Source organism: Oncorhynchus keta, chromosome 7, assembly GCF_023373465.1.
Source record: "Oncorhynchus keta strain PuntledgeMale-10-30-2019 chromosome 7, Oket_V2, whole genome shotgun sequence".
In the NCBI taxonomy this organism is placed as follows: domain Eukaryota; kingdom Metazoa; phylum Chordata; class Actinopteri; order Salmoniformes; family Salmonidae; genus Oncorhynchus; species Oncorhynchus keta.
The window spans coordinates 24,793,285-24,805,301 of NC_068427.1; the positions used below are offsets into that span (position 1 = coordinate 24,793,285).

At 43.2% G+C, this 12,017-nt stretch overlaps 1 pseudogene; it reads right to left on the minus strand.

The window, feature by feature from the left end:
- Positions 1–10: 10 nt before the first annotated feature.
- LOC118385826 (Golgi pH regulator-like) lies at positions 11–11,757 on the minus strand (annotated as a pseudogene).
- Between the last annotated feature and the right edge of the window lie 260 nt (positions 11,758–12,017).

Sequence of the window (12,017 nt, forward strand, 5' to 3'; positions counted from 1 at the left end):
TGGATGTATAATTGCATTGATCAGTTAGATGCCACTGTTACCCAACAAACGTATGGATTCATATGATCTTATTACAAGCACCTGCAATGTAGAATAATAACACTAGTAATACCAGTTCAATGTGTTATACTCCAACAAAAACCATATAGCGACATCGGCTTGCACCTTAATCATAAAGATGTCTTTTAGATAGCATTTAAATGGTCATTTATTTTAGCAGATGCCAAATACCGCTCTCACAGAGACAAAGTATCCAGTCCCAGATCTGTCTATAAGTCACTATTCACTTATTCTCTGCTTAACTGGTAAATTTATAGTGGCATTGCAGTACTTAAAAGAAAGGGAACGGAGTAACTAATAACCACATAAATTGGTTTATTCTGTAGCTTTCCCACCTGTGTGAAAGCACAGTAGATATTTGCACACATTCACCAACAAACCACCCTAGGTACATGTACATACTGGACACCATGAATGATGTTAGCAAATAGCATCATGGACATTGGGGATACATTTCTTCTTTAATTTTGAGTATTCTGTTTGTCAAAAATAGAGTGTAAACTTCAGGTAGTGATGGTCTTTACAACCCATTCATACAACAAAGCTAGTGTTTGCAGTGAAGCTGGTCTGTGCTGTATACTATGCAGTTCTCCTGTGGTCAGATTAATTTAAGGCTAGACAGAACCTGTGTCCAACGGCTCAACAGCACGATGACACATCCACGTTGTTTTAGTCATCCCCCCCTCCCCACGTTCACCCCAACATTAGTCCAGCGTTCCATGGCACCAATTCCCCTCCATTGAATCCCCTGACACCAATGGTCCACATGGCCAAGCGTTGGCCCTTCCTGATTCAGGAAACACAGGCAAAACGTCTTCTTCTCGCCACCACACAGCCGGACCAGAGATTTAAAAAAGATAATTTAAATCCCCACAGACTCAAAGTTCAGTTCTGTTATGCCAGCTGAGCTTCCAGGTAAAGGGTCAAGTTCAAAGTGGAGTCAGGGGGTCATGTGCTTCTCGGGAGCCTGTTTGTGGGCGATGTAGAGGAAAAGGATGCTGGAGAGGGCACTGATGAGGAAGATGACGTCGAACCATCGGTGATAGAAGTTAAACTGCAACTCACCCAGCACCTTGGTCACGGTAGAGCGATACTCTAGAGGCATGCTCATCCTCATGAGGAGAACGGACGAGACAAAGTACATCCCCTGAGAGAAACAAGAGAGAGAGACACGCAGGATGTCAGTTGTCTTTTGCACTAACTTATCTAAAGATTGAATAGACAACTGATCAGAAAAAAAATCATTTTAACTGAAACATATAACAAAACACATATGGACCATGATTTGAGCTAGGACCAGCACTATAACATTAGAGGACTTGCTGCTGGAGATGGCATAGAAGAACTAGAGAGAAACAAGATCAGTGTTAGGATACATCATAACATGCCTCGGTAGACTGACTACTTCCTGTCTGTAGTTGGCTTACCTTGGTGAGTGTGATGAGAAGGCCTCTAATAGAGGTGACGATGATGATGCCCACCAGGATGAAGGAGATGTGCTGAGACCAGAACTTTACCTGCCGAGGAGAGGATATGTAAGGAAAACTAGAGCAACTATAGAACACACCAATACAACTTCTATTTCCATTTGGAATTATCCCATAAAAGTGAAGATTGAGTACAGAAGGACATTTTAATAAAATGACAACCATTACTTGAGGTGTGTGTGTGCATGAGCAGCAGAACTCACATCAAACTGAATGCCTAGTTAGTTAAGAGTGATCTCAATCCCTCGAATCACTGGATCAGTCTTCCCAACATGGTCAAACACAATGTTAATGGTGGCCTTAGAGGGACAAAAAACAGGGTTACTACAGATATAGTTTTGGGGCCTGATGTGGATATGACAAACTGACTGTATGTGAAGTATAAGGTCATTCTATTTGAAAGCAAAAACAATATGGGTAGAAGAACGAATGTTTTAACCAGAAGGGGACTAGGGTTCCAATTTGGGAACACCCCCCCCCCGTTCAGCTGGAAGGTGGCGCATGGAACGCAAAAATATTCCTAAAAATATTTAACCTTCACACATTAACAAGTCCAATGGCTCAAATGAAAGATAAACACCTTGTTTATCTACCCAGCAAGTCAGATTTCTAAAAGTTTTACGGCGAAAACATAGCACATATTTATATTAGATCACCACCGAAACAAAAGGCAAGCGGCGGCCATTTTGTCCCAGAAAAAATAAAATTTTAAAGTAGGATTAAAAAATAAATAATTCACTAACCTTTTGAAAGTCTTCATCAGATGACAGTAATATTACATGTTACACAGTACATTTAATTTTTTTCAATAATATGCCATTTATATCCATAAATCTCTGTTTACAATGACGACATTTCAAAAAATGCTACTCAAATGTCAGGAGAAATGATGATAGCTCCGACAGATAACGTCAGATAACAAGCAATAAACATGACTATATATACATGTTCTACATATATTTACAAAGATACACTTCTTCTTAATGCAACCGCTGTATTACATTTATTTTTAAAGTTACAGACATCGTTCACTGGGCTATACTATGAGTCAGCGCTCCGATATTAGCAGTATGTCTCCTCTACGTTTGGAGTCCACAGAAACACCAAATAACCACATAAATAATCCCTTACCTTTGATGTTCTTCCATCAGAAGACGTAGAAGGAGTCATACTTACCCAATACATCGTTTGGTTTCACGTTGTGTGTCTCTGTATTAGCACATGTTAACAGCTTCGGCTGAAATGCATCCAAAATGACTTCTGGTCCAGCACTCTTGCGCATCAAAACTTCCAATTTACATATTATATGTCCACTAAACTGGTCAAACAATGTGAAAAATCGAGCTTTATGATGTTTTTAGCATGTAGAACAAAGATCAGCGCGAACAGACAATCCGGCTTCAAATGCTGGATCATGGAAAAAGACGTACTCCAAATCGGCCGCGCGCAATAGAGTGCCTGTTTTTCAGAGGGACACGAGCAATTTCGCCCGTAAAACGTGCAGGGCTGGTGGGATTCTCACAATGAACGTGCCATTTGAAAGCTGACATCGCGCTGAACAGATAGAGACTGTTCCTGGATCGGTAGCTGCCTGGGAAGGGTGGGGGCCATGATGTCAAAGTTGACCCAACTTTTCTCTTCACAAGAGAGAGTTTGGGAGAAAGGTTGCCCTGAGAGTTCTGCTTTACATACAGACATAATTTAAACGGTTTTAGAAACTTGAGTGTTTTCTATTCAATAATAATTTTTATATGCATATATTAGCAATTTTGGGAAAAAATATTTTCAGTTTACTATGGGTACGCACTTTCTCCAAAGGGGACAGTATAGAGGGGGAGCTCTTACAGACACAATACATGTTACTAAATAGAGATCAAAAGACACTGAATATTCTCTAAACTGACAGATACCAAACTCAAACTTGATTTTCTCAAATTCACCTGTTTCTAAGGCTGTCAAGCAAGCTAATCAGTGGCTAGTCTATGTCTGTAACTCTTACCATAAAGATTTTCCATACACAGTAGATGGAGAAGAAATAACCCAGGAAGTTGAAGTATTTCCCCTGGAATGTCTTGGAGTATTCAATCCGTTCCTACAGTCCAGGAAAGAAAGAGTGAAGAGAGGGACAAAGACACATTATTACAATCAACCAAATACATAACAATAGGCTTAACACAAAACACAACACAACACTACACACACTACCAGTCAAAAGTTTGGACACCTACTCATTCAAGGGTTTTTCTTTATTTTTACGATGTTCTACATTATAGAATAATAGTGAAGACATCAAAACTATGAAATAGCATATATGGAATCATGTAGTAACCAAAATAAGTGTTCAAAAAAATCCAAATATAATCTATATTTTAGGTTCTTCAAAGTAGCCACCCTTCTCCTTGATGATAGCTTGCATACTCTTGACATTCTCTCAACCAGCTTCACCTGGAATGCTTTTCCAAAAGTCTTGAAGCAGTCCCCACATATGCTGAGCACTTCATGGCTGTTTTTCCTTCACTCTGCGGTCAACTGATCCCAAACCATCTCAATTGGGTTGTGGTTGGGTGATTGTGGAGGCAAGGTCATGTGATGCAGCACTCCATCACTCTCCTTCTTGGTCAAATAGCCCTTCGACAGCCTGGAGATGTTATGGGTCATTGTCCTGTTGAAAAACAAATGATAGTCCCACTAAGCCCAAACCAGATGGGAAGGCGTATTTCTACAGAACGCTGTAGTTGTCATCCTGGTTAAGTGTTCCTTGAATTCTAAATAAAAGTTTCCCCAGCAAAGCACCCCGACACCATCACACATCCTCTATGCTTCAAGGTGGGAACCACACGTGCGGAGATCATCCGTTCACCACTCTGCATCTCACAAAGACAAGTGGTTGGAACCAAAAATCTCAAATTTAGACTCAGACCAAAGGACAGACTTCCACTGGTCTTATGTCCATTGCCTGTGTTTCTTGGCCCAAGCAAGTCTCTTATTGATCTCCTTTAGTAGTGGTTTCTTTGCAGCAATTCGACCATGAAGGCCTGGTTCACACAGTCTCCTCTGAACAGTTGATATTGAGATGTGTCTGTTTTGGGCTGCAATTTCTGAAGCTGGTAACTTTAATGAACTTATCCTCTGCAGCAGAGGTAACTCTGGGTCTTCCTTTCCTGCAGCGGTCCTCATGAGAGCCAGTTTCATCATAGCGCTTAATGGTTTTTGCGACTGCACTTCAAGAAACTTTAAAAGTTCTTGAAATTCTCCTGATTGACTGACCTTCATGTCTTAAAGTAATGATGGACTGTTGTTTCTCTTTTCTTATTTGAGCTGTTCTTGCCATAATATGGACTTGGTCTTTTACCAAATAGGGCTATCTTCTGTATGCCACCCCTATATTGTCACAACACAACTCTGGTTGGCTGAAATGCATTTAAGGAAAGAAATTCCACAAATTAACTTTTAACAAGGCACACCTTGTTCATTGAAATACATTCCAGGTGACTACCCCATGAACACTTTTTGGGTTAATACATGATTCCATATCTGTTATTTCATAGTTACTATTTTCTATATTGTAGAATAATAGTGAAGACATCAAAACTATGAAATCAAAAAAAAGTGTTAGACAAATCAAAATCTATTTTAGATTCTTCAAAATAGCCATCCTTTGCCTTGATGACAGCTTTGCACACACTTGGCATTCTCTCAACCAGCTTCAAAAGGTAGTCACCTGGAATGCATATATATGTGTGTGTGTGTGTGTGTGTGTGTGTGTGTGTGTGTGTGTGTGTGTGTGTGTGTGTGTGTGTGTGTGTGTGTGTGTGTGTGTGTGTGTGTGTGTGTGTTGTTAGGGATGAATCAGAATTGGTTGGGTAACATAGATAAGATGTTTTATTTTCATAATATGCTTGTGTGTAACGTCGTTCTTCGTTTGTCGAAAGAGAGTCGGACCGAAATGCAGCGTGGTTGTTACTCATGTTCTTTAAAGAATGAAATGATGATACATGAAAATAACGTAATGTACAAAATACAAAACAACAAACGGAACGTGAAACCTATTACAGACTATCTGGTGAACACTACACAGAGACAGGAACAATCACCCACGAAATACAAAGCGAAAGGTTCCCAATCAGAGACAAAAAGAATCACCTGACTCTGATTGAGAACCGCCTCAGGCAGCCAAGCCCATACAACACCCCTACTCAGCCGCAATCCCAATAATACAAAAACCCCAATACGAAATACAACAACATAAACCCATGTCACACCCTGCCCTGACCAAATAATATAACGAAAACACAAAATACAATGACCAAGGCGTGACAGAACCCCCCTAAGGTGCGGACTCCCGGACGCACCTCAAAACCATAGGGAGGGTCCGGGTGGGCGTCTGTCCATGGTGGCGGTTCCGGCTCGGGACGTGGACCCCACTCCATAAATGTCCTAGTTCCTCCCCTTCGCGTCCTGGGATAATCAATCCTCGCCGCCGACCATGGCCTAATAGTCCTCACCCAGAACCCCACAGAACTGAGGAGCAGCTCGTGACTGAGGGGCAGCTCGGGACTGAGGGGCAGCTCGGGACTGAGGGGCAGCTCGGGACTGAGGGGCAGCTCGGGACTGAGGGGCAGCTCGGGACTGAGGGGCAGCCCGGAACTGAGGGGCAGCCCGGAACTGAGGGGAAGCCCAGTACTGAGAGAAAGCCCAGTACTGAGAGGAAGCCCAGTACTGAGAGGAAGCCCAGTACTGAGATGAAGCTCAGGCAGGTAGTAGGCTCCGGTAGATCCTGGCTGGCTGGCGGATCTAGAAGATTCAGGTTGACTAGCAGATCTGGAAGATTCTGGTTGACTGGCAGATCTGGTAGAATCTGGTTGGCTGGCAGATCTAGAAAATCATGGCTGACTGGCAGATCTAGCTGCTCTATGCAGACTGGCAGATCTGGAAGAGACTGGTTGACTGGCAGATCTGGAAGAATCTGGTTGACTGGCAGATCTAGAAGATTATGGCTGACTGGCGGATCTAGAAGATCATGGCTGACTGGCGGATCTAGCTGCTCTATGCAGGCTGACAGCTCCTTGCAGACTGACAGCTCTTTGCAGACTGGCAGCTCTGGCTGCTTTATGCAGACTGACAGCTCTGGCTGCTTCATGCAGACTGACAGCTCTGACTGCTCCATGCAGGCTGACAGCACCCTGCAGACTGACAGCTCCTTGCAGACTGACAGCTCCTTGCAGACTGACAGCTCCCTGCAGACTGACAGCTCTGGCTGCGTCATGCAGACTGACAGCTCTGACTGCTCCATGCAGGCTGACAGCACCCTGCAGACTGGCAGCTCTTTGCAGACTGACAGTTCTGGCTGCTTCATGCAGACTGACAGCACCTTGCAGACTGACAGCTCCCTGCAGACTGACAGCTCAGGCTGCTCCGAACAGGCAGGAGGCTCCGGCAACGCTGTAGAGGAAGGCTCTGATAGCGCTGAACAGGCGGGAGACTTCGACAGCGCAGGAGGGAAGGAAGGCTTTGATAGCCCTGAACAGACAGGAGACTCTGGTAGCGCAGGAGAGGAGAAAGGCTCCGACAGCGCTGGAGAGGCGGGAGACTCCGACAGCGCAGGAGGGAAGGAAGGCTCTGGCTGTGCTGAACAGGCGAGGCGCACAGAAGGCCTGGTGCGTGGTGCTGGAACTGGTGCTACAGGATCGAGGACACGCACAGGAAGCCTGGTGCGGGGAGCTGCTACCGGAGGACTGGTGTGTGGAGGTGGCTTTGGATAGACCGGACCGTGCAGGCGCACTGGAGCTCTTAAGCACCGAGCCTGCCCAAGCTTACCTGGCTCGATGCCCACTCTAGCCCGGCCAATACGAAGGGCTGGTATGTGCCGCACCGGGCTATGCACCCGCACTGGAAACACTGTGCGCTCCATAGCATAACACGGTGCCTGCCCGGTCTCTCTAGCGGTGCCTGCCCTCCTTCCTGGCATAGCCATACTCCCATTAAGCCCCCCCAAAAAAATGTGGGGCCGGTATCCGCGTCGCCGTGCTGCCTCCTCATACCAGCACCTCCTTGGGGCGGCGAGGCTGAGCCCAGGGTCCTTTTCCGGTTCTTCCTCCCATGTCCAATTCTCCAAGTGGTGCAGCCTCTCCCACTGCAACTGCTCTTCACGATTAACAGGGAGAGTTGGCTCAGGTCTGACTCCTGACTCAGCCACTCTCTCTCCGAGCCCTCCCCCAATAAATATTTGGGGGTTACTTTCGGTTTTCGCTCTGCGCCGCCGTGTTTTTCTTTTCGACTCCATTCGCCTATAGCCCTCCGCACTGCTCCAGCGAATCCCAGGCGGGCTCCTGCACTCTCTCTGGGTCGGCCGCCCACCTGTCGATTTCTTCCCATGTCGTATACTCCATGCCTTTGCTGTCCATAACGTCCTCCTTTTTTTGCTCCTGCTGTCGCTGCCTGTAAACACGCTGCTCGGTCCGTGTGTGGTGGGTGATTCTGTAACGTCGTTCTTCGTTTGTCGAAAGAGAGTCGGACCGAAATGCAGCGTGGTTGTTACTCATGTTCTTTAATGAATGAAATGACGATACATGAAAATAACGTAATATACAAAATACAAAACAACAAACGGAACGTGAAACCTATTACAGCCTATCTGGTGAACACTACACAGAGACAGGAACAATCACCCACGAAATACAAAGCGAAACCAGGCTACCTAAATACGGTTCCCAATCAGAGACAACGAGAATCACCTGACTCTGATTGAGAACCGCCTCAGGCAGCCAAGCCCATACAACAACCCTACTCAGCCGCAATCCCAATAATACAAAAACCCCAATACGAAATACAACAACATAAACCCATGTCACACCCTGGCCTGACCAAATAATATAACGAAAACACAAAATACAATGACCAAGGCGTGACATTGTGAGATACTTGTCATTTAGAATGTATCTTTTTGTACTACAGTTTTGGCCGTTTGCAGTTATCCTTTCTCTGTCCTGGGTTCAATTACTGGGGCCACACAGAGGGGAGAGGTCAGGCTTGTTGTCATGTGTCAACGTATCTTTTAAACCATGTGAAGGGATGATTGAGGGGGAACCAATTATCTCTTGGCTCCACAATGTCTGTGTGCCAGTCACTCCCTACTTTTCCCATCGGGGAGAGGAGGATGGCAGTGTCTGGAACCATTCTATGTTCCCTCTGAGGTTGCCCTCATCTTGACCTAGAGGCTCTCCTCTCCACGAGCTTGTCCAGGATGGGTTGTATTTGGGATGGGGGTATCTAAAATGACAATTGATATATATATATATATACCATTGATATATACCATTGGATAAGGTAATGTCTTGGTACTCCTCTCTCAAGTAAAATATTTCCTTGTGAAAGTTCCTATTATCTGTGTTTTATCATGTCGACTAGGGGGGTGGATCTTTGCTATAAAAGATCTCAGTTGCCAATATGTTGACCACTCTCAACTTTTCATTAGCAGGGTAGCCTAGTGGTTAGAGAGTTGGACTAGTAACCGAAAGGTTGCAAGTACAAATCCCTGAGCTGACAAGGTACAAATCTGTCGTTCTGCCCCTGAACAGGCAGTTAACCCACTGTTCCTAGGCCATCATTGAAATTTAGAATTTGTTCTTAACTGACTTACCTAGTTAAATAAAGGTTTAAAAAATTAGATATACTGAAATGTTGAAAGTCAAAATGCTATTACAAAAGCTTAATTATTATTAAAGGTGAAGATTAAGCATAACCTTGACTTGTTTGTGATTTGCTCTCTCATCATTTGGTAATTAAGGAAATGTCCACGACAGTGTGTGTGTGGAAAACCTGCATGACTTTATGTGTGACAAAAAAACATAATATGGGGGGAAATTCTTCAGGTACTGCATCTTGATAACTCCTCTGAATTAATATTTACACACATTTTTGGGGCACTCAATTATTTTTAGAATATGGTAACCCAGAAAACAGAGTATGCTTTGAACATAAATACTGTTTACTTAAGTAGAATGTTTGCTTGTTAAGCACCAATGTTTTGATTTGGAACTCAATGATTTGGTGGCAACAACCCCAAGACTAGATTTGCAACTTGTTTCTGCTTTTCCAAGACTATCCAGTCCGTAGCACTTATGGCAAAGGGAGATCAATATCTTCCAGCAAAACCGTCAGATTCCATCAACAATGGTAAGAAATATTGTACAGCACACGTGTGGGTTGAATTTCTAGCTGCGTGGACCTGACCGGAGGACAATGAGCCTCGCACACAACACAGACCTCAATGCAACAAACTAGTGTGAACCGGATCGAAGCAGAGAGGTGGCCTTTTGGGGTACTGGCAGGGTGAAACGTGTTCACCCTTCCCCAAGTTAAGTAGCCTGCACCTCTCTCATTTCATTCGCAGGTATTGACAATCCTCAAATTCTATTTAGCCATTGGATTGAAAGACAAGTCATTGTGAATTTCAGCTATTTTTCTGGCTGAACACTCCCAGTGTCTCCCCCACTGGCTTTTGCTCCAAATACTTTGAATACCTTCACTATTGTGCATAGGCATTGTCCTCTAGAAGATCCCCAATAACACTACCCTTGCATCACCTTATCAAACTTTGTTGATTTTACCATTGAGTTGTGTGAATGTATTATGCATTATTGTTTGTTTTTGCTTTGGTATTAGTATTTTGATGTATCAGTCTGATGTATCAGTCACTTTCTGTTTCATGCTGGTTCTCACAACTGGTCTTATAGGCAGTTCCAGGAAAAGAATGACAGTAAGCCATCTAGCTACAGAAATAAAGGCACGACCAGTAGACTAGCTAAATATCCTTTTCCAAATGTTTTTTGTCACTGGCCTACACACCCCATAATGTCAAAGTGGAATTCTATTTATTGAAATGTTCACAAATTAATAAAAAATGAAAAGCTGAAATGTCTTGAATCAATAAGCATTCAACCTTATTTATTTTTGTGCAAGCCTAAATAAGTTCAGGAGTAAAATGTAGCTTAACAAGTCACATACGTTGCATGGACTCATTATTTTTGCAATAGAAGTATTTAACATGATTTTTGATTGACTACCTCATCTCTGTATCCCACACACACAATTATCCGTAAGGTCCCTCAGTCGAGCAGTGAATTTCAAAAACATAAAGACAGGGAGGTTTTCCAAGGCCTCGCAAAGGGCACCTATTGGTAGATGGGTAAAAAAAAGAAGAAAAAAAAGCAGACGCTGAATATCCCTTTTGTCCTGAAAACAAAGTGTTATGTTTGGGGCAAATACTGAGTAGCACCCCCCATATTTTCAAGCATAGTAGTGGCTGCATCATGATGTGGGTATACTTGTAATAGTTAAGGACTGGGGAGTTTTTCAGGACAAAAAAGAAACAGCTAAGCACAGGCTAACCCCTAGACCAAAACTAGTCTGTCTGAAACTGGGAGATGAATTCAACTTTCAGCAGGACAGTAACCAAAAACACAAGGCCACATCTACACTGGAGTTACTTACCCTGAAGACAGTGAATGTTCCTGAGTGGTCAAGTTACAGTTTTGACTTAAATCTACTTGAAAATCTATGGAAAGACCTGAAAATGGTTGTCTAGCAATGATCAATAACCAATTTCTCAGAGTTTGTACAATTTTGAAATTAAAAATGGCAAAATGTTGCACAATCCAGGTGTGGAAAGCTCTTAGAGACTTACACAGAAAGAGTCACAGCTGTAATCGCTGCCAAAGGTGCTTCAACAAAGTATTGACTTAGGTGTGTGAATACTTATGTAAATTAGTATAATTTAATTGTCGATACATTTGCAAAAATGTCTAAAAACATATTTCCACAACTTTGTCATTATGGGGTATTATGTGTAGAAGGGTGAGAAAAAATATATTTAATACATTTTAAATTCAGGCTGTAATGCAAAACAAAATGGGGAATAAGTCAAGGGGTATGAATACTTTCTGAAGGCACTGTAGCAATAACGTTACTTGTGTAGCTAGTAACTAATATAACATGCCTCATAGTTTTTGAACAGCTGCCGCATGAAGAACAGCCACCCAAAGCCAAAGAACAGCACCTGGGAAGAGAGTTGGAAGATTTCCACGTTAGTTAACTTGCACCAGACAGTGTATGTGCAAACATCCTAACGTTAGCTGGCTAAGCAATAAGATCCCAAAATGGTGTGATGCGTTATCTAGCTAACGTTAGTTCTTACCTGTGAGGTGAACATGATCAATGAATCCATAAGAAACAACATTTTGATCAGGAAACCACGGCCTACAATCTATAGAATACTTCCAGTTCAAAGGTTCTAAATTCATGTCTGACTGCAATACAAATGTCAACAAACACGTAACAACGTGGTTATTTTGTTATTATTTGCATTGTGGAAACGCGTCGTTCACCTGTCACCTTGCTGAACTGAGGACTACATCACCACCGGTGTGATTACGACCTCTGAGGGTTTAGAGCTTGAGGTAGTCACCTCAT